This window comes from Vidua macroura, chromosome 2, assembly GCF_024509145.1.
Source record: "Vidua macroura isolate BioBank_ID:100142 chromosome 2, ASM2450914v1, whole genome shotgun sequence".
Taxonomy (NCBI): Eukaryota; Metazoa; Chordata; class Aves; order Passeriformes; family Viduidae; genus Vidua; species Vidua macroura.
In genome coordinates, this window is record NC_071572.1 from 47036559 (window position 1) to 47060403 (window position 23845).

Below are 23845 nucleotides of genomic sequence, written 5' to 3' on the forward strand. Positions count from 1 at the left end.
CTAGATGTCAGCAGGATGATAACATTCTAATTGTTACGGATATCTTCATTTCAGGTTTCCTCTTATAATTAATTACATGTAAATGTCTTTCACCATGAAAGGTGAAAGTATGGGAGAGAAGTGGGAGCCCACCTGCCTTAATTATATTCATAATCATTATTATTCAGGGAATATCTACACTATATCCTGAAAGCTCTTCTACTCCTTACTTATTTGTTAAAAATTTTCCTGACATACACACACGTACAAATAAAAATACTTGCAAGGGGTATAGTTGATGTCATACTTTGACTCTTATTGATAAAAGCAGTTTGGGGTAAAACCAAAACAAAAAGAGAGAAAGAGAGATAGAGAGAGAGTCAGAGACAGGGACAAGGAAAGAGAAAAGGAAAGAGAACGATCTCCCCAGTAAGCAGCAAGGAACTGGAGTGGCAGGGGGTCTCTCATACAAGTGTAGTTCTCTGGAGGTCCTCTCTGGTACAGTAGATGGCTGTATCACAATACTTTACTAATAGTATTTATGTAGTTTCTGCAGGAACCTGCTCAAAGTCCCTGTCAGTTTTTCCTCATTATGGTGCTATTAGTGCTGACTGGAGAATGCTTTGATCAGATGCAGAAATTGCACTCTCATTTGATGCTAAGTTCTGTGCATATATATTACTGATATGCTTACTGCATATTTAGTTGACAATTATCTACTCTATCATCCATCAAGTCTTGACTTTCCTCTTGAGCAAGCTAAAAACTAAAAACAAAAAACCAAAATCAAACAAACAAGCAAAGAACCAAAAAAAAAGAGGGAATTGAAAATTAATATCTATGATAAAATCCTCATCCCAGCAACAGTTACTTTCCACAATAATAATAATACCTTTTGCAAGTATAAGTACAGAAAAATAAGAGCAAAAGAATAACTGTATGGTGGTAATACCAAAGGAAAAAAAAAAGAAATACTGATATAATAACTTAATTGAATGCTTATGCAGTTTCAAATGAAAGGGAGATTGCAGGGGTGAGAGTGAAGGCCTTCAAGTACCCAAGTGAAGCCTCTTAGTATTGCAAAGATTAAAGAGTTTAAAGCACAGTGTAACACAGGAAATTGAAAGAATATTCCAATTACAGGATTTAACCCCTTCTTTCAATCATAAGTGTAAATCAATGGAAATACAGGACATCCTGGATAAATTTTGGAATCACCAAAGAATTCACAATCATATAGAGAAACCAGTTCTCTGAATTTGTTGAAGTGGAGAATGGTTTGTTGGGTTTTTTTGGTGGTGATTGAGAAAATGCAGGAAACAAAGAAGAACCACTGTTTCTGTCATTGAAATTATCTTCCCTGAATATAATTTGCAAACATGAGCTCAAAGCAGAGTTAGCATTGACACCATTTTTGCTCCCAGGCCATTCTATAGCCTTATTTTCAGCATTACTTAAACTAAAGATCCTTTGGATACAGATTTCTTACTGTGACTCATGCCCATTTTATTTAAATTTTAATTCTACAGGCACTTACTTTCAGGGAAATTCAGAACTATGAAGAGAGTTAATCAATAAAGGACAGGATAGGAAATAAGGTAAGAGATTGAAGAGAACAAGATGCTGAGATTTTCTAGAAGGCTATCAATTCCATGAACATATATCTAAAGTTTTCCTTTCATTACTGGTTTTGATCTTACTTAGCTAAACCTGTTATTGTGCTTAAGAATTTTTAGCTGGTTACAAGCTAGATGGCTAAGTATATACAACAGTAAAACTGTGTAAATCAGGAATTAAAATAAAAAAGAAAAAAAAAAGAAAAATGAAGAGTACCCAATTTCAGACTATGCAACAGAAAATATTAATTCAATGTAGCTTTGGATGAAAGAAACTGAGATTTTTTTGTTTGTTTGTTAAGTTGTTTAATTTGTTCTGGGGGATGGGATTTCTCCTGAAGGAGGCAAGAGCTAGCTTGATTTGTCACTTGAGTCATTGTTCTTTAGCTCATTGTAGAAAAATCCCATATGCAGTACAGATCCCTCTTTCTGTAACTTAGAAATTAAAGTAAATTAATTCTTTCTTATTAGAAGCTCCTCTTGGTTTGTTACAACAGGATCTAGTTGTACAGCTGCAGTAAAACGATGGTAACAGACCCTGTATTAGAAAGAATGTGTGATATATGCTTCAGATCTATTGTAAAACAGCTGCTTTTAAGTGAAAAATAAAGACAAAACATGATAAAAAATTACAGCTAAACGACAAAAATATTAACTGCCTTGCTTTTCTTAAAGAAAATTTAAATTTAATCCACATTCAGCTACTGAGCCAAATCATCATGCTTTAAAAATACATTATGATGCAGTAGGTGGAAAACATTTCATATCAAAAGCTTAATACATCAAGCTGCAGGGCTAGTTTCAGATGAATTACACCTGAAATATTTTAGTCAGCTGCTAGGATTTAAAAGCAACATTTTATTATAGTGATGTATGACCCACTCTAACCACTGCCTTCCACAGTACATTAAAAAGCTGAATAGTAATATTAAATAGCTTTTTTATTTTATTTTCTCTTTTTTTTTAAAGCATACTATCTAGTGCTTTTACTATTCTGTCTTTAAATTCACCAACAAAGTTATAAAGCACACTAAGTTTGTCGTTACCTTAAAAGCCATGTTGTTACCATAAAAGCTTGGCTATTTAAGACAAACTTATAAATTCTTCTCTCTGCAGCTACATAATAAATACCCTCACTTGCCATTGAATGAGAGTCTGGGTGTCAACAAGATCAAGTCATAAAAGTCCTTACAGTTAGATGTTGTTAAACAGTAGATGAAATAAAATCATGCTCTGTGCTGTACCTTACAGTTTTCCAGAACTGTTTGCAGGAAACCTTCAAAGGCTGCTTTGAAGGAACTGAGATATGAACAGAGGGCAAGTGGACAGAAGTAGAGAGAGCACAGGCATTTTCATTCAGTGTAAGCATTCTTGAGAATGGGGAGGTATTGAAAGGACTGGAGGAGCAGTGACAAGGACTCCACAGATAAGGAGAATCCCAGCATGTACACTGGAAGATCACGAAAACATGGAAAAGTTTAGGAGGACTGATGAAGAAAATGATAAATGGTAAAAAGGGGTCCCTGTAACAGCATTTTTTAATTGGCAGGACTGAGGGCTTCCCAGTGGTGAAAAGGTAACTGTTGAACTCAGGGCTGAGATTAATAAAGTGGGAGCAATCAGATGTGACGATGGAAAGGTTTGAAGAACAGAGAATTTTGATGAGATGAAGATGAGATACAGTATTGTTTAATAAAAGACCAGGAAGACATAGCAAGTCAGAGCATCTGAGAAGTTAAAAGAACAAGGAAATGGTAAAGATTGGTTCTCTAATGAATGCTAGTGATTCTAAATAGACTTTTGGCTTAGGAAAGAAGATAGTTGTAAACTGTAATTTATCTCTTGCTGATATTGTTTCATTTGCCTGCACTTACCACATAGACATCTAGTGATACTTGAGACATGCTGAATGATCTGAGATATCCAGCATGTCTCCAGTGGTGGCACAAAAGAGAGCAGGTGCACACAAGCTTTTTTGGAGCGTCAGCTAGAGATCATATGGAGTGCTACTGGATACCTCACAAAGTGAATATGCATGAAGGTGGTTAAACCAGGCTGACATGCTTACTTTTGGGAAGCATGGCCCCATTACACCAGGAGAAGATACACACATGTTTTTACATTCTTAGAAACCTCAATTACACCTTATTACATCTTTACAGTTATCTAAAATCAAGTAATATAAAACATATTCCTGTATCATGCTGCAAGGAGACACCTTGCAACTGTTGTTACTGTCTAGAGACATGGAAGGCATGAAATTAATATATTGCTTTTGGCCGTCAGTTACAGGGATACCTTTATGCAACCAGGGTAAAGTCCAGCTTATTAGAAAAGTTAGCACTATGCTTTATCATTTGTGCTACATTTTTTTTCTTTCTTCTAATGTTAGGAGAGGGTTTCTTGACCATGAAAAATGTTTTAACTCCCAGAATAAAGGGGCTGGCCCTCATTCAAAGCTTCCATTTGTTTCATCTAACCACTTAAACACTTGGTTAGCTTCCAGCAAGTGTCTGAATTCTCAACTGCCAATAAAAGATAACTCTAAAATTAAGTGAATAATTCACTAAAACGGAGTAAAGAAGCTTGTTCTAATTCCCACTAAAAGGGAAGCAAAATTCCCAAATTAATTTTAAATTAAATCCTCTTTAGTGGAATATTTGCATACCTTCAGGAACAGAAATATAAAGGCACTTTAATATGATTAATTCTACTTAATTCCCTCAGATGTCTTGCTTGAGAAAAATGCATGACATATGGCTCAAAATGTAATTGTCTTCCCAACTCTTTATTGATAATCATTGTCCATAGTTCTATGTTCACAATCACGTGGTTATACACACAGAGCTGTTATGTTTTCTTCATCTTTGCTAATATATAAATAATAGATTTTGGTTTTTGATGTAGAAGATGTTAACTCATCCATTTTGATGAGTTAACATGGGAAGGAGGACAACAGACCATGTAGCAGAATATCATCAAAATCAAAGTTAAGCATTAAAACACTTCCAGTGCTAAATTAGCAGTTTCAGGAAATTCTTCCTAACCCACAGACCAAATGTTAGTTCCTGCAAAGCAAAGTGAGTATGTTCTCTCTATATAAAACCTGTCTTCCGAGTTTCTTGGTGTACCCTAGTGGCTGTAGTGTGTGTATCTCATACATATTACTGTATAGGTGAGGGAGTGAGCAGAAAGAAAATTTTGAGGGTGTGCAGCACAAAGGCAAAACAGAGCATGGAAAAACATACCACAGTTGTATTATTTGCACGCACATAAGTAGTTTTCTCCAGAATGAGGTATCTTTAGGACTCTATATTTTTTTAACCTTGAACATGGGTTTTGCTATCTAGTGACTTACTCAGGGACCTCCAAAAAAGGGTGGAAGAACAAACTGACAATTAAACATAATGGATGACCATGGCCCCACTTCTATTATTTTAACACCATAAATACAGCTAAAGGAATCTGAGTTTCTACACCTTTTTTTTTTTTTTTTTTTACTCTCACAGAGACAAGTCTAAGCCTATACCATATTAAAAACTTAAAAAAAACAATTGAAAAAGACAGCCCTTCCTTGGGAGCAAACAGTCTCCTCTCAGACATAGATTTTCTTCAGGAACAGCCTCTCCCACTCACCCATATATAAAACAAGGACATTCTTAAAATTTGGAATCAGGCCTTCATTTTAAAACTTATGTGTCTTACTTTAAATTAAAGGACTTTTCTACATTTATAGATAGAAGTACACTTATGTATAATATAAATAAGATATACTGAACATTAAATCTCTAGTTAGTTTATTTATATACAAATACGGTTTTTCCAATAAAGTCTCCTAAGGTCAAAATGCTCAGTTCAGATTATTTTTATAAGTAATTGTGAATATTTTAAGCTTGCTCGTGAATGCTTCAACCAAGCTTGTAGCTTCCTTTAAAGATGTGGAAATTGCAGGTTTTAAGCTTTAATGGGTGAGCAAGTGCAAGCAGAAGTCTGACATGTTCTTTAATGCCCAAATTTCCATATGGTTCAGAAAGCGAACATATTCTTGGACTGCATGGTAATGCAGAAAAAAGAGTGTGTCTGAGAGTCTCAGAAAGTATTTCAAACATTAAGCAGTCCTGAGAAGACTAAATGTTGCAAAAACTGAACAAAATATAAATATAACAAGGTATATAAATATTTAATGGATACTGGGAAAAAATCAGTTCATTCTTTGGAAAGTAAGTTCTTACTGGAAAATAAAGGAAATTAAGGACAGAGTACACCTAATTGTATTTTTATATTCTGCAGCTGGTTTTGCCTTTTTATTATTCTAGCTAGAAAATTAAGAGAGTCTTCCTCCAGACAAATTTATACTTTAAGAAGTTAGAGATTCATAACAGAAGTAGCCACTTTAGGCTATATTTATAGTCAAACGGAAATTAAGATTGTAAAATAGACTATCAAGACTAAGCACAGTATTTTTGAAGCTGCATACTTCTCTGCACTGACTATAAAGAGAATCTAAAATAGCTGCTTCTAATATAAATATTTGGCTATTTTTTATTTTTAGTTCAGTCTTCTGACCTAGGAAATCAGAAGGAAATATAGAAAGAAAAAATGATGGGATTGGACAAGGATAATGGGGAGGGAAAATCTTTGTTGAGGCAAACAGAGAAATGAAGTAGAAAGCCCTGATATAGAGGAGAAAGAGGTTGCTACAAGGACATGACAAAAGAAATACTACTTTCATATTTTGTTTGCCTTTTTTTGTGTGTGTTACACCCTGTCATCTCTCTCATGCTGACACTTTTTCTGGTGTTATTATGGAAAGGTGACAAGAAGGTGAAACATTTCATAGTGTTCTATAAGTCTCAAAGCTCAAAACATTCATATCTGTCAGAAAGTGTCAAACTCATCAAGTTCACCATTTGGGGGAAAAGATCTGAAACATGCTTTCAGAAAAAGGATTTTTATTATTTTCTTTTTTAGATATTTTTAAAATTCAGCTGTACTGTAGCTGTGTGGATTTCTCCTCCCATGGGAAAATGCAAACCCATTCATGGGATTGTCTTTGCTTAAGGATCAGGGCGTACTTGGCAGATTATGCAGAAGAATGGGGAAACCCAGTGTGTGCCTCAAAGAGTCTAAACCTTGGAGGAAAAATTATCTGAGGTGTAAGTTGTATGTTGCAGGAAGTAAAGTAGCAGGAAGACATTGAACTGACAAAGACTGAATTTTGAGAGGAGCAAGGAGAGTGCAACAATGACCTGAGCCCAGATGGTGTTGGTGCCCAATGATTGATTGTGCTGCTTCTCCTGTTGTAAGTATCCATCCTGGTAAGATGAAGCCCAAGTCATAGAACTGAAGGGGCAGAGGAAGCCCTTGAAATGAGAGAATATTATCTATTTGTGACAGGACATAGTAGTTATGAAAATGTATAAATCTGTGTGTTGGGTATTAAAATGGTTTAAGGATGCAGTTTAAGTTGCATGAATTAGTAAGAAGGGATTTCAGTAATGAGGAATAAATACAGTGGAATAGTTAGAAAATATATAAATCGTGCAGAAACTGAATATGAAACAAACGGTGTGGAATAAGGGGTGGAGATTGTATTGGGTCTGGCTGAGATGGAGCTCATTTTGCTATTGTAGCCCTTACAGTTCTGTGCTTCGCACTGGCATCTGGAAAGGTGTTGATAGCACCCCAGTGCTTTGGGTACTGCTGAGCAGGCCTGGCACAGCATCAGGGCTGGCTCTCAACATTTCTCCCCCATCAAGGGGTGGGCAAGATCCTGGGAGGGGACACAACCAGGCCAGCTGAATCAAATAAATCAATGGGATTTCCCATCCCATATGATATCAGCTCAGGTATAAAAGCTAAGGAAATGAGAAGGAGAGGGTGGAACTTTTTTATTTACAATGTTTGCCTTCCTGAGTGACCACTATATGTGCTGAAGCCCTGCTTCCTGGGGAGTAGCTGAACATCTCTTGCTGAATGGAAATAGAGAGCAAACCTATTTTTTCCTTCTCTTTGCTTGTGTATGCACAAACTTGTACTTTTACTTTAGTAGGCTGCCTTATCTCAGCCTACGAGTGGTTTTCCACCTTATTTTATCTCCCCTGTCCATCTGGTAGGGAAAGTGATAGAACAGATTGGTGGGTACCTGGTGTCCAGACAAGGTCAACACAGTAAACTTAAATATGCCTAAATTTTGATGATCTGTAAGTCAGTAGTAGTAATGTCTATTCAAGAGATGTGAGCTGCTGTATTTTGGCAAAGAAGGAAAGCCTACTGTATTTTACAATCAGAAAAGTTTTAAGTTCAGAAACTGGAAAAAAAAAACCAGCTTTACATGAGGTAAGTATAGGAAAGTTAATATTGAAAAATCCACAGCTTCCAGCTGCAGACTCTTTGAAGCTCCATCTCTTTCTAGTATTTCACATAGATGATATAAACACCTGGTGTTATGAGAGACCAATTAAACCAATTCTGTGGAATCACAATGAGATTTTCCACCCCAAAATAACTAAAATTCTACTTTAGACAATATGTAGGAGCTATCTATACCAATGAATCAAAAGGGGGAAATTATATTCTCAATCTGTCTTTTAGTAAAAAGGGACTTAATTCTGGCAAACAAAAGAGAGACTCAAAAGAACAGTTTCAAACCTTTCTCTCCGTTTTATCTTTTTTCTTTCACTGGGCACTTATTTAGCTTCAGTGAAAGTATCATTGAAATAATGAGTGAAATTATCCCTGACTGAAATAATCTTTCTGAAGACTGCAATGACCATATTTTGTCAAAATCACAGAATCATTATCCAGCCCTCATTATCTGCCAACATTTTCACTTGTCCTAGTTCAGTTATTTTGTCGGGACTTGAGTCATTCTCCTGTCTAAGAGTTTATCTCTGTGTCCTCACCTTGGAACAGCAAAGAAGCATAATCTTGATTTAGACTGATGTGAAGAAGGGGCCAGAAAATGCTTCACCAGTGGCCTTCCCCATCACCTCCCAGTTCATTTTTTTTGCAAATGCATTTAACTCAGACCCTCATTCTTGGTCTTTGATTTAGCTAAGCTGCACACATGCTTTGGTTTGTGTTTGTATGTCTTTCAAAATTTAAAAGGTTTCTCCATAAATCCTCCCCATTGACCACAGAGCTGATAGAAAGCAGACATGATTCCACAATCCATGCCTTATTCACTGGATTTTTTAAAAAATACATATTTTTCCCATTTCTAGAAAACTCATCAAAATTTAGACCATTTGCTTGGTAAGCTGTTAGGTATAATAACCTAAATTGTATTATGTGTTGTTCACAAAGTTTCTTTGTCTGTCATCATCTTTAAACATGAAGGATATAATTTTAAACAGTACGTCCTGTTTGGTGACAAAATGCTGTATATGTTACCATCAGTAAACCATAAAAAATAAAGAAATTTGCAGATATAACTGAGCAAGTATATCAAAAATAGAAATCAGAACTCAATTCAATAGCCTAGTATGGCTACTAATAAACTCAGATATCCTGTGCTAATCTGATTTGATTTTTAACTACAATTCCTGAGTTATCTCCCATGGGTTTAGTCTAATGTCTGCCACTCCCAGGTGGATGCTCAGATTATTGAGAACAACTCAAATACCCCTTTATGCTTACAATTAGGCAATTGTATCTAGTTTGAGATTTCTGATTTCCTATTATAGCCCATTCTATAACTCTGTTCTTTTTTTTTTTTTTTTCACAAGGTATCTGGTGCCGTATGAGATATCTTTGATTTCCTTTAACCTGTCATTTGTAAATAGGACACAAGTTTGCCATCAACCACATTGCACCTGCCTTGGATTAACAAAGGCATCTCAAATGGCTGAAAATGCTTCTGTCTGAGCAGCTCCCTAGCCATGCCTATTGGAAGTTTTAATCCTAAATTAGGATGCAGTGTATTGCATTCAAATAGCTAAACTAAAGTGTATGCAATCTGGACGTGAACACAACCCCTAATGTAACATGAAATTTATCTTACCTTCATGTCCACCTAGAATTTCAGGAATGGGATTTGTTGTTGTGTAAGCCGCTCCTAATCTTACTTTCACTTACCTTCCCTTCTTTCCAAATCATGTGATACCAGTGGGAACAGAAAGCTAGTTCAGTTAAAAAATACTTTTACCCTCTCGTGCCTATATTTCTTTCTACGTTACTAGAAGAATATGTTTGCTTTAATAGAGTTCCTTCACCAAGTAAGAGAAGAAATTTGGGCTTCACAGAATCTCAATAATTCTTCAGAGACAAATTATCATATATAAATTAGAGGTTTGATAAAGAAAGTTAGTAAGGGTTTTATAGCAACAAGAAAACTTCAACTGTAAATAGGAAGAAAGAACGGAGAGTTTATGCTAAAATATGGAATAATTCCTGTATGCAAACAGTAATAGCATGCCATTAGAACAGAAAGGCAGAACACTTGACTCTGGGCTTATTTTGAAAAGATAGTACACAGAAAAAGAGGGATAAGCTGTTACCTGGTGATGGATAGAAATAGACACCCAGATTCAGAAGTTTGATAATCTTCAGAATGATAGTCCAAAATGGTAAGGTATCCATCTGTTGAATTAGGCTGAGATGATAAAAAGCTTCTATGATTAGCTGTCCTACAAGATATCCAACAGAAATTAAAAACCTATTAAGAAAGTACAAAATTGATGACATAACAATGTTTCTCTCATGAAAAAGAGTGTAATGCATGAAGCATTTATAGATCAAGTCATCTACTATGGATGTCTGAGATTTCCATGTTACAACTGATATTTTACTATAAAATGAACCTTAATTCTGAGAATATGATTTCAAAATATTGCTATGAGGAAAACATTGTTTTCATACTTACTGAAGAGAGGCTCTTAGCACATCTACACTTTATAAGCTTTGTAAACAGGAAAATGGTGAAAACTGGATCCCAAGATGTCAGATATTTCTACATGTAAACTCTTTGAGAAGGTACAATGTTTATATATTTTTTTCTTGAAAATAATATCATAAAACTGACAAGGAAAGCCATAAACAAATTAAAGCAAAACATCATAATGTTGCATTTATTGATAATAACATTTAGGAAGAACTGCAGAAGAAAATAATTTATTTCAAGCTTTAAAACAGCAATAGTTGGATTTTCCAACTAACCCTGAAAATAACTGAAATTTTTTGAAGAATTGTAACCCAAAATACCAAAAACTGCTGTAAAAGCAAAGAGTTTTTCATTCAGAATAAAAATTATGAAGTATTTCAAGTATAGTTTGTTTGTTTTTTTTCATCACTCTGCTTTATGGTTTTGATTTGGTTATAAAAATTTCACAATGTACCTCATTAATGTGCAAAATTGGTATCTGTGAACACAAGACATTTAATATACATTTTTAAAATCTGTCTATCATTCCACTTCATATTTTTCTCATTTATTAAAAATTTCTATGATTATTTTAAAATTTTCATGTAATTTTTAGTGTATGTATTAGGGGGCTTTTTGACCAAAAAATAAGTAAACTGCCTCGAAAAGCCTCAGATTTCCTTATATTCAAAAGCGTCTTAAGTTCTTTACCAAATTCCTTGAGAGGCCAATTTCTGTAATGAGTTCTCTCTAGCATAATAAATAAATAAGCAAATAAATAAAACAATATTTTCACATTATAACAACGTACCTAATACTTGCCAACTGAAAATTAGTTAACTTGTTCAAGCTGGTCTTGGTGCCTTCTCCGTATAATGTGAAGAGAAAGTTGCATATACAAAGTGTAAGTCATTTAATCCTAGAATTGATTTCTACTACCCTAATTGTGTTGCCTTTTAAAGATGTCACCACTGATCAAAAATCTTATTCACACAATTAGTTTAGACTAGACACCTACTTTTAGCTGGTTAAGATGAGAGCAGTCTCCCACTGCATTAAAGTGGTCTGAATTAATCTTAGCTAACTAAGGTACTGTAACAAGTAGGATAAATTTGAGTCATGCTATCTAAATCAATTAGCTTGCACTTAAATTTTAGTGCATTTATCCCCTTAAAAGAAATGTCAAAGTTCTTAATAGGTACAATGGACATACAGGTACCCTTGAAATGGCACAACTCTACAATTTAAGATATAGTTTTCTCATTTAATCTTCAAAAGCTTCTACCTTACTGCACTGAGGATTTGTCCAGCTGAAAACACAACAAAGGTGCTGCATGGAACTCTGACCTCAACCTATGGTACCGATGTTTCTTACAAGTCCTGTGTATCTCATAGGTCCACCAAAATGAGTAAAATTTGTTTGAGATGAATCCTGGATATCTAAGAGGCACAATTTAGGCATATGAATAAGTTGCACTGGATCTCTTCCTGCATCACAGCCTCTCTGGGTAGTATATGAATGTATGGCTTCCTGACACGTAATAAAATTATTTCAAAATTAAGGAGAACCTGAAGTCTTGGATGATACTATTATTTTCTCACTAGTTTTCTGGCAATGTGTCTCACAATTCTTACCTCACTTCTTCCCCAAGAGTGACTGTGTAGTGTTAGGTCATACTGAGATAGAAACATAGCTTTTAAATCCAAAACAGACTAGGAGACTAGCTTATAAAGCTATTTAGCTTTACAAGGATAACCTAAACTGTGGAATTGCACTAGTTTGTTTCTGTATCAGACTTCTATGTCAGATTGACCTAAAACACAATTTATGGACTAGGCTTATGACCTGTTGGAAACTACCTCACTGCAGTATGCAGAGAAGAAGACAGATCTTCTTGGAAGTTCATCGTGATATGATGAGAGGCGATAGACAAAAGTTAGAATATGGGAAATTGCAATTAGCTGTCAGGAAACTAGTTTGAGGTCGTCAAACAGTAGAAGAGGCTGTGAAATCCTCACACTTGAAAGTTTTCAAGACTCATCTGGACCCAACCATGGGCAGCCTGACATGATTATATCTCTTTTTGTGCATGTGTTGAACTAGGTAACCTGTGGGGGTCCCTTTCTTTGTGAATCATGGTACTGAAGTTCTGTGACTGTACTGTGTGTTGTGCTGAAGAGTAGTCAGCTCTCATTCTATTTCTTTATTTAAAAACTTATGCTTTGGTGTCTACGTGCTTTCTCAACCTTCTTATCTTCTAATTGTGGTAAATAATCTTGTAGTGTTAGCATTTAGCAAGTACAGAGTAGAAATCAAGTATTTTTATCCCTTCCTTATTTTTTCATATCCTTCTGAAGTATGGAAAAGGTATTACCATTACCTACAGTCTTAATGAGATTGTGATCTTCTGTCCAGTAACTTCACTAGATTGTAATTACAGCAAATAATTTATACTCTCTGTCACTGTCTGGCTTTGCATAAAATATACATCAAGATAATGTTTAATTTTTATATATACATTTTAATGAAATTTAGTATTTTTATGTATAAATATATACATATTTTCTATTTTTTCATGTAATAATACTTAATCACTAATTAAATTAATTAGTAATTAATTTAACCCACGATTAAAAATAGAAATGTTGCTTTTATTGGAGGCAACATTTAGGTAGAAGGAGATTTTAGTCTAAATACTACTTGAAAAAAGTTTGTATTTTCAATCTTTAATGTGCTCTTGGCCATTCTTCTTAGTTATTTCCTCAATTTTTGGAAGAAAATATTCTGCTATCTAATAGATTCTGGCAGCCTAGTCTTTAAGGAAAATCTTAATTAATATGCTTATCATAAGCACTAAATTATTTCATGGGAGATGGAACTAATTAATACAGTGATGACACCACCCCATAGATACATAGAACTGTTGGCTCTATAAATAGACAGGCAGGGATTCCAAACCATCTAGAACAATGTCCTTATTTAACATAGATAATATCTTTAATCAGAAGACAGGAAGGTTTGCTTTTATTAATTGCTTGTGGTTTCCTTAATTAATTTTCTATTTGTGAACGAAGCTTTGAGTGCTAATGATGTGTGTGGTTGGTATAACACAAAGTAAAACATTACCTATATTTCATGATTTCATGCCCAGCCACTGTTCATTTTCTGATCTTGTTTGGGTATACTGTAACACACTCCTGTTGAAAAATGTCCTCATCTCTGATCCTGATATTCAGATTTTCAGTCAGTCTCTTGTCCCATCGCATATGGCAGCTTCCTATAGACAAGATGCTCCTTTATACTGACAACAAAACCCTCTCCACCACCTTCCCTGCCTGTCATTCCTAACAACCTTTGTTTGCTCACTACACCACTCCATTTCCACCAAGTCTTAATTCATCCAACAACATTGCAGTTGTGAGGCAACATGTGGCATTCTGGTTCCTCCCACTTTTTTCCAAGGCTGGGCACATTTTCATATGTATGCCTTAAAAAAGCATTATTCTGGTCTATTTCTGAGGTCTCTTTTGTTCCTGTTGCTATGGGTCTTTGGTTTTCCACCATTTCCACACTTGACTGTGGCTTGTAATCTCTATTCCTTTTTCTTCCTAGTTTAGAAATCTCTTCACCAAGATGGCAAGATTGCTGGATCTTGCCTTTGGCCACTTTCATCTTTCTTCAAGCTTCTGGGTGTTTTTTTCTTCATCAATCACTTCAGTGAACTAGTAAAACAGTTTGAAGAAAATAAATGGCTTATCTTTTTCTCTATTATAGCTCTTCAGTCCTTTTGTCATTTAATGCTTAAATCAGTCCCTTTAGAGAACTGCTTGCACTTCTTAAATAACTTCATTGTTAAGGCATCTTTGCAGAGCAGAAATTAGTTTTTCTTAGACGGACGAACTTAATTTTTATTGTATTTGCATCTGAATAGAGGCAGCATTCATTTAAAAAAACATATACTGTGAGGTCTGTGTTACCTTTTTTAGGACTTCAACTAAATATTGAGATAGAAAGGCAACAGAGAAATGAGAGTCTCAAATGCTGCTGACAGCACAGCATGTCACTTAGAAAATGGAAATGGCAACTTGATAGAGAAACACACAGTCCTGTAACCTCAGCCATGATTAATAAATTGTGTAGAGAGATTCCTCAACTTGTCCTAGAATTTTTTTTTATTTTACAATCATAAATCCATTTAAGTACTAAAAAAAAAAAAAAAAAGATATTTTACTCCTTTCTTTTCTATTATGCAAGAGAAAAATAATTAGAAGACTCAACTAGATCATCAAATTTATAAGGAGCCTGTACATCAATAGTACAATGGTGATCATAGCTCTCTGTTGGACCTTCTGAACCATCTAGTAGATTGTAGAGGGAAGTATAAATTTAGATCAGTAATATCTTCTATAACATATTTTGTCTTTTCAAAAAAAGCTAGATGTGGTCTGAACATAAACAATATCTATAAACTCGTTGATATATGTTTTAATAGTGGATGCAGTATTAGGGAAATTATACTTAAAGGTAAATTACCACAAATACTTATTTCATGTCTGTTTAATTTAAAAATTGTTATGGTAGAGACAGTGGCAGATATAACTGTGGCAGAAAATCATATATGAGCATTACACTGAGCAGGATTGAATGTCAACACAAAACAGATTTAATTTCCTCAGATGTCTTTGATGCTTGCATTGTTGATGCACAAACAGACTCTTACACTCTTCAAAGACTGTTAAGTAACTCCACTGAAGTAAAGGTAACAAAAAAAACCAAAATACAAAAGAGGAAAGAAGTTTGAATTCAGGTGGTTTCTATCAGTCTACATAGAAGTATAGAAATTCTTTGAGGGTGCTTTTAAAACAGGATATTCCATAATTTATAATTTAAAAATAGGTAATAATTAATATCTTACACAGTTTCACAGAATTAGCAGTTGGGTAATTCTATCAGTTTAGACATTAAAGTATTCAAATTAGAACTATTTATAGGACAGATGGGAGAGAAAAAAAAAGGAGAGAGAACAATAGATGGAAGAAGGCTGAAAGGAAGGCCAAACAATTTGAACAAAATCATCAAAATAATTTGATGCTTCTTTCCATGTACCTCTCAAATAAGGAGAGTGGTATCATAGTCTGACATAACAAAGCCAGCCTGGGAGAAAACTCAGCCTAGGACTCAGAAATGCTGGCAGAAAGCATGAATGTAGTCAGGATACTAGAGTCACACAACAAGTTCTGGGATCATGTCTTTGTCCTTGGACTTCTGGCAAAATCAGCTTTGGTTTGCACCATGATTAGAGCCGTGGTCAACATGGACCCATTCTTGGGAGAAGTATCAGCCAAAATGAGTGCCCTTGCCTTGGAAGCTGCCCATGAGGATAGATATGTGGGAACACAACTGTCCTGGCACATCTGGATGTCACAGTGTCACAACAGATGAGGCATTTGCTGTGTGCTGTGGAGGAACGTGTTAAAACCACTGAGAACCTTGAACTGTCTCTGGTACTTCCGTGCCACAGCTGTCCCCATATGGCAGCAGGAGACAGACTGTGCACCACTGCTGCTAAAGAAGCATTATTAAAAAGCTGTATCTGCAGCTTAAGCACTAATGTTCATGCCAAGAGCTGTACTAATCTGTAACAAAGACAATTCCAAAAGTGAAGCTTCTTGAATTGCAGGAAGGTGAAATATAAATAATTAAATGCACATGTTATCAGAACTCCAAAGCTTTTGAGAAAATGAGATGGAAAATTTTGTTTTTCATGAGAAAATAGAGCAGAATATAGGAAAGAGTTTACTTGCTTAACCAGAGGGTTTCAAATAAATGTTGGGAATAAATAGTTGCTTGCAGGCAGCATCCTATTGTCTTACTTAAATATTTTATGAATATATGCTTTCTCATTAACAAATACATAAAGTAAAATAAATTCTGAAATTTTTAACATTAAATAGGTGCAAAATTAGCCTTCAAACCTCTTGGCACTGGAATAAAAGTGGCTATTAAAGAATTAGTAGTTTTATTGATTTCATTAATGCAGAGAAAGTTTTGAATATCCCAAATATCTTCCGAGAGCTCAGAAAGCTAAAGATAAGCTCTTCTTCTACTGATAAAAAACAACCTAACAAACCAACAACAACAAAAAAAAACCACAAAACCAAGCCAAACCAAAAAAAACACCATCCCCAAACAAATAAAAACCTGCCAACCAACCAACCAACCAAAAAAAACCCCAAATAAACAAAACAAATCAAACCAAACCAAACCAAAACAAAACAAAATCATCAAAGTCCTGCTTTTAACACATTCTCTTGATTTTGGAAATAATGAAGGTGACTAAGAAAATTATAAAATTAAAAGCACTTGTAAATGAGTCTTGCTGAACGTGTTTCAGGCAACCTACAAAGCTATCCTGAAAAGACATAAATATTTTATCGTATTTAATGAAGAAAAATATAGCAATTTGTGTCCAGCATAACCATGCCAATAAAGTTTGATCTAATTATTACTGACTTATCTTGAACTCTTCCTATTTCTGCATCTGTTAAGAACCAAGTTTGAATGTGAAGTATAGGTACAAGGCTCTCACTATTAAGAGGAACAATGTTGGATATACAAAGAACTTTTCATTCTTAACTTGTAAATTTATATATTGTTAATTACAAAATCAAAAGCTGGTTTAAATTGCCTTAATTACAGTAAGTTGCATCTTCCTCCTTTCTTTCATTTTACTGCCTTTTTGCACTCTCTCTTTATAGATTCAGGCTGATTTCTGTTTGCTTGCTTAGGAAGCTTGTGCACATAGGTGTGTATGTGCATAGCATATCTCTAGGCCTCCTGTGTTAATCCTAAGAGCGCTAATTATACAAAATTCTTATCTGACTAACACACACTGAGAACATTTGTCTTTTGGATTAGCAGTGCTTTAATACTGATAAACAGAAACTCTTCCAATAATCATTGACTTCCATATTTTAATAACATTTCACTCTATTGTTTCCCAGTTATGCTAGAAGGATCCTTTCTGAAGCAGGAAAAGAGTTCAGGAAACAGGCTGACACTTACAGAATTTTAAGGCTGTGCTGAAGATGATCTGAAATTTGTTTGGGGTTTTATGATGTTTCGTTTGTTTTGTTTTTAATACATCAACATGTTATTATCAATGATTAGGGGACAGCAAATTGTCTAGACCTAGATTCACCGACTAAAGATTTTTGAACCACTTTGTGAATGTGGATTTTCATTAATGCACACATTGGTATTTTACCATATTTCTCAGTACAGGGAAAAATTTAAGAGCTCACAAAGACAAAAACTCCAAGCATCACTACATTACTCATTTCTTTTCACCTCTTTCTTATTTAAAGGTTTATTTTGTAGATGACATTAGGCTTACAATCTATTTCTGTCATTACAAGTGTTCGCACTAACAAACCTTTATAAATCCCATATCGACTTCTTGATTCTGACTTTGCAGCATTAATAATGGAGGAAAAGATCTGTGATAGCTGTGAGAGTATTTTTTCTCGGAATATGTGGGAGGGTGAACAGGAAAAAACAATACACAACCAGCATTCCAAATTCATATTTAAGTACATTGTCTAGTCTGAAAAGGTGTCCAAAACAGGAATTTGCTGTCCTGACTTTAATTACCGGCAGTTCAAAAGTCTTTGTCAAACTAGATTTTGCTGAAGGTTAAGCTTCTAAAAAAAAAAAAAAAAAAGAAATTGAAATGGAAAATTTTGTTTGGCAAATGTTCTACAGAGAAGCAGATTGGGAAGAAAGAATGCATTGTGGTATAAAAATATCTATCAAAACAAAACCTGAAACATGAAGGTTGATGTCCTTGATAATAAATTTCCATTCAGTTTTCTCTTAAAATAAATTATGGGAAAAGAACCTAGCATATCTACAATTTGTTTAAGTAATGTTTTCTATGCAGTGCCTGCATGTTGTTAGAGAAATAATTTTTTTTCTCTTCCTTTTTTCTTTTTTTTTTTTTAATATAAATATCTCTAAACTGAACCAAGGTCTTTTGTGCTCCTAATAACTTCATCGCTAAATGTTTTCTATACTTCAAGGAGAAAATACTGCTTTGCTTTGGGGTGGTTTTTGTTGTTTTGTTTTTTACTGTTTTTACTCAACTTTATTATACTGTATTATACTTGAGTCCATTTAATCTCAGAGTTTGCATCTGGTTAAGCATAAGAATTCAAGTGGAACATAGTAATTCTCTCTCAGTGGTGGAGAAGTTTAATTAAAGCTAATTGAATCTATTTATATCAGAATCCAGTTTAGTCCCTAATATGTAGTTTATATTACTTTTATTCATTTAGAAATACAAATTGGTTCATTACTGCAGCTGTACAATCATACTTTAGAGATATATAATGACTTTGAGATATTCTTACTTCAGAAGATACTGCAATTTCAGAGACCATCTCCAGGTTTTTAAAATATTCACATATTTTTTAAGGTAACTTTTCTTTTGCTTGTAATATCTTAAAAACACGTCATGTTTTCCTGCTTTAACTTACTAGTATTTATTTTTTAGTTTTTCTCAAAAAACTGCAAAAATTGTGCGAGGATCTAGACCCACAAATGATCATAATTCATAAAAATGGTTCCAGTAAGTAGAATAATTATAAAATGCTCTAAATAATAAATTATAATTTCCAACCATGAGTGAGTTCATATTTCTATGCAGGTGTAGCTCTACTATAGTTTGAGGTTTTTTTTTTTTTTTTACTTTATAATTTTTTGATCCTAGTAAAGTCTAAGACCATGTGCTTCAAGCCAAAAGAATATTTTGGGTTTATATCTAAAATAACTAATAATGAGTGAAACTATAATACATATATGACTAACATCTTCATTATTCTCTTCCTGTTTTAAAACTGATCTCAATCTGATCAGGTGAAGACCCCAGTTCAAATTTCTTTTTAACAAAATATAGAGGAATATTTAAAAATAACTGTAGCACAAACACCAGAAAATATAATCTCAGGAAAACAGTTTTCTGACTTTTCTAATTCAGTTAATATGATAATATCAGTGGAGGAATTACGATTAACTTTTATTTCTATATTTGGAGTTGGAAGTATTTTTCTTCTATGAGAATTTTCCCTGAGTACAATATAATGTACTCTTTAAAGTATCATACTAAAATATATTAGCCTAAAACTTTTCTTATAAATGGAGTAAAGCTGCAGACGTAGGTATAGAAAATTTGAAGATTATTGTCATGGCAAGACAAAGTTTAGAGGTAGAGGCATTCTCTATATTCTGTATTCAAGCAGAAAAAAAGACCTGGAAAAATTAAACACATTTTTAGTCACAGAAAGTTTCCATCAAAGGTGGAAAGGAGATATTTTGAAGATTTCACATTTTATTGTTCGCTGCCTAATGTTCAGTACATTTCTGAACGCATGTTTGGCAGGAAGAACATGAGGAGAGCTTTACTCTGGTTTCTGGTACTGCTTTTGTCACTACATCTCTTTTGCTATCCTGTAAGCTGGCATGAGAAGTTCAACACATGCCATTTTCTTACTTTAGTTTTGCTTTGGATCTATAAAAGGCCAAGACTACCTTAGGTAGCCATGACTACAGAAGCAATTTCTCTTTCTAGCTTCCAGATCTGCATTTAAAAGTGAGAAATCAGAATGACCTTAGCTTAGAACAGTGGCACTTAGTACTCTGACACCTGACAGTAGCCATTCCAGATGCTTTAAAGACCACTCCTCTACTGGCAATAATAAGGAGGATGGAGCAGGACAAGAAGATGGGAGGAGACACAGCCAGGACAGCTGACCTGAAGTGACCAAAGGGTTATCTCGGACTATATGGTATTATGGTCAGCAATGACTTCTGGAAAGCTGGGGGGAAGAAGGAGGAAGGGAGAGAATGTTTGGAATAATGGTGTTTGTCTTCCCAAATAACCATTTCACATGATGGAGTCTTGCTTTCCTGATGTCTGAACACTTGCCTATCCATGGGAATGATTTCCTTGTTTGCCTTGTCTGTGTACACAGCATTTGCTGTTACAATTCTTTGTCTCAATCAACATTTTTTATGCTTTTACCTCTCCCAATTCCCTTCTCCATCCCATCATGGGGGTAAGCCAGAGGCAGGGCTTAGTGGGCTTTAGTTAGTGGGGCTTGAACGACACCACCTTCTGAGTAAAAAGGACCAAGCAAGAGGTAGAGTACAATTTAGCATTGACTACTGATCCACAAGTAAACAGCATGGATTTTGAAGAACAATTATTCTCTGGGGGAAAAACAAGCAAACAACCAAAAAAATCCCCAAAGAACAGAAGATTAGCCTGCTGCTTTATCCAAAGCTCCTTCTAGTTATCTTTCTCTGACAGAAGACAACAGCAAGATGAGTATATATTATATCCTGGAATATGTTCCCAGCTCTTTTATTTTGAACAGATATTTTCTGAGGCAGAATTACTTTCCAGGTATTACAACTCTGGGTTAATTTTTAGCCTATTAAATCATCTGATCCACTGCAGAACTCAGAAAATTTCAGCAGACATAGCATTTTGTAGCTAAGATTTCCATAGCTTTCCAAACTCTTCCTAGTTCTTTTGGTGGTTAATTGTACACTCAAGTCTTCATAGAGATTACAAAAACTGGAGTATGTTTGCAAAAAGGAATTTTGTGATAATGGTTCTACTATGGAAGAAAAAATAAACAAAAAAATGCAAAAAGTCAAGAAAAGTTCTCTTTCCCTTCTCTTACTCTGATAATAAAATCCTAAAAGAGAAATGATCAAATCTTCACTTAATTTTTCATTACAATATTTTCCAATTGAGGACTTCTTTTCAAAAATGCTAAAATAATTTTAGGCAGATATGCTTCCTATTTTTAGATTTTTTTCCTTGGTGTTTCTGCAGATGGTATTTGTTACATCCATTCACAGTTTATAATTGATATGTAATACATAATTTGGCTTTAAATTATTTTATAACTTACCTTTTTCTTTCTGTTTGTCATTCATTCTACCCCAGGTATTTCAGAGAAAAGGTGAGGTATTTAGTAAAGATCTGAGTGATATTTCTATGTATGATGTATTTCTTGAATTGAACAGATCTCACCCGTCCTCCCTAACTGTTTCTGCTTCATCTTTTTGCATGTATTCTGGAACCTTCTTCTGTACTTCCTTTTTATATAAAGTGTATTATGCTGTGCTTTATATACATCTCACCTGTAATATAACCATATCATATAATAAATAAAAAAAGCTTTGAACAGGGCTTTAGAATATGGAAAAATACTAAGCCTTTTTTTCCTCTCTTTAAAATTGTTTAGTCTTTTACAGAATTGCTTCTGACTGGTGAAACACAAAGAATAATTTATCTCACTTCAGACAACCAAGCAATAAAATTTATTTTAATGGAGAGGTAGGCAAAAGAGCAGTAAGATATTCCTTTTTATCTATTAATGCATTTTGTTTATATATGATGTTGCAACTGCAATGTTAGATGTATGAAATCAGGCAGGGACTCCTTCCTTTGATTTTGGATGGGACAAAGCTGGAGGCTTTCCATCAGGGACCTGAGTGCATCCTCCTGTCTAGTGCTGGCAGGGTGCAGGATGGTGGCCTTGGATCAGGCTGCTGGGAAGGGCTGGTAGAAGTGCAGCTGAATTCCAGCTTGTTTGGATTCTGATTTTAAGCTGAAGTACTTGCCCTTGCTCATTTTACATTCAGATTGTGTTGAAAGGCAATTGCAAAGTGAGAAAATTCCCTTGGGATTTGGTACAAGGAGTAAGGTTATTCTTAATAAAGGACTCCAGTACTTTGTTTTCCACCCACATTTCTAATTTAACTCAGCGAGTCTTCTTATGCACAATCACTTCAGTATAGTTTGAGTGTGCCTGTAACTTGGTCTTCAATGTCTGTTCCAAGAAATAAATGAGGATCTCACCAGAACAATGTTGAACCCAAATTTAAGCAATAGTAAACCCTGGGTTACAGCCACAAAGATGTACTGGGCAGTGATTGGGGCAGCCATATTCCAGCTATATTTAAATTAGGGTGCAGTTGTCAGTCTAGCCTTAGATTTCAGAAATATGTATTTCTCATATGTTTTTATTTATGAAGTGTCTTAACATCATTTTGTATGCTTTTAACAAATGCTTTGAAGAAGATTTCTCTAATATCAATCAGATGAGATAGATATTAATGATAATCTTTTTTATTAAACAAATAATATGACAAAAGAGGAAAAGGACAAAAGGACAAAAGAAAGGTGAGATTCTTTAAAGAGGTTCCTGTAAACAGTCTGCAAAATTATTGATTTCTTTGATTTTTCCAGTGTTTATCTGTTAAATTTCATTATGTAAATTTCTCTTATTTGGAAATTGTTTTCTAAAGAAAATTGAGAAAATTCAGGGGTTTTATGTGAACCAATTTTTAACAATGAGGACTGAGTTCACTTCCTTGATGGACCCATTTATACAATTTTCTCATTCCTTTATTTGAAAGTACATTAGAAAGTAATGTAAGAGGAAAAAATAAAGTGTCAGCTTCACTTTGATACTAGCCTTCATAACCTTTTTAATCTAGGACACTATCTGAAATTCTACCATACACAAAATTGACAATCTGTTATTGCAGTCTTTTGAGGCACCAACCTTGCACAAATCATTTCAATACTCTGACAGATAAGTTTGCATTCCTAATAAGAGTTGTAGCAAGCTGCTTCACAATAATGAAAACTGCACCCAAAAAACTATTTCTATATTTCAATGTGCCTTAATTGTCATTTCCCCATCTGACTTTCTTCACATAGAGAGACTGGGAAGCACTGAAGAGGCTAAAGCTGATGACAAAGAAATTACTGAGAACAAAATACACTGTAACTGCAAAATTTCCACTGGAGTTTTGCTTCTTCTAACAAAAGAAGAACAAAGTGCCATAGTATTACAGCATGATTTGATAGCTGTCACAGAACTGATGTTCTTTTATTCGATTTTCTTTTATTAGGAACAGATTCAAACTAAAGCAAAGCTCAGTGACGTTGGAAATAGGGAAAAAATGGAAACATACAGAACACCTTAAAAAGATCAAAGGTTGCAGTTATGGTAGCAGGCTTTTCACTTTTTCCATTTTCTTTCCCTTCCTCAGGGTAAGGCTGGTCATTGTTTTCATGTGCACTAGAAAATTTCCTAATTAGAGTCAATTATTAATCTATTCCATTGCTTTCATTTAGGCTACCTCTGGAAAAAGGTGGGATCTTCACATGAATTCTGAGATCAAAACATGGCATTCTGCTCTTGAAACAATAGTATCTTAGAGTTGCTCTTACCTAAGTAGCACAACTCCAGGCACCAGCAACTCCCTGGCAAAAATACACACAATAAATCTGTTTTTTGT

General features: G+C 34.5%; 1 long non-coding RNA gene across 1 annotated transcript; it reads right to left on the reverse strand.

Moving 5' to 3' along the window:
• Positions 1-1956: 1956 nt before the first annotated feature.
• LOC128804410 (uncharacterized) lies at positions 1957-13726 on the reverse strand. Its single transcript, XR_008436052.1, has 3 exons — positions 13586-13726; positions 10097-10191; positions 1957-2133 (listed from the first exon to the last, which is right to left on the reverse strand). It is a non-coding gene; the product is annotated as an uncharacterized LOC128804410 (long non-coding RNA).
• Positions 13727-23845: the final 10119 nt, after the last annotated feature.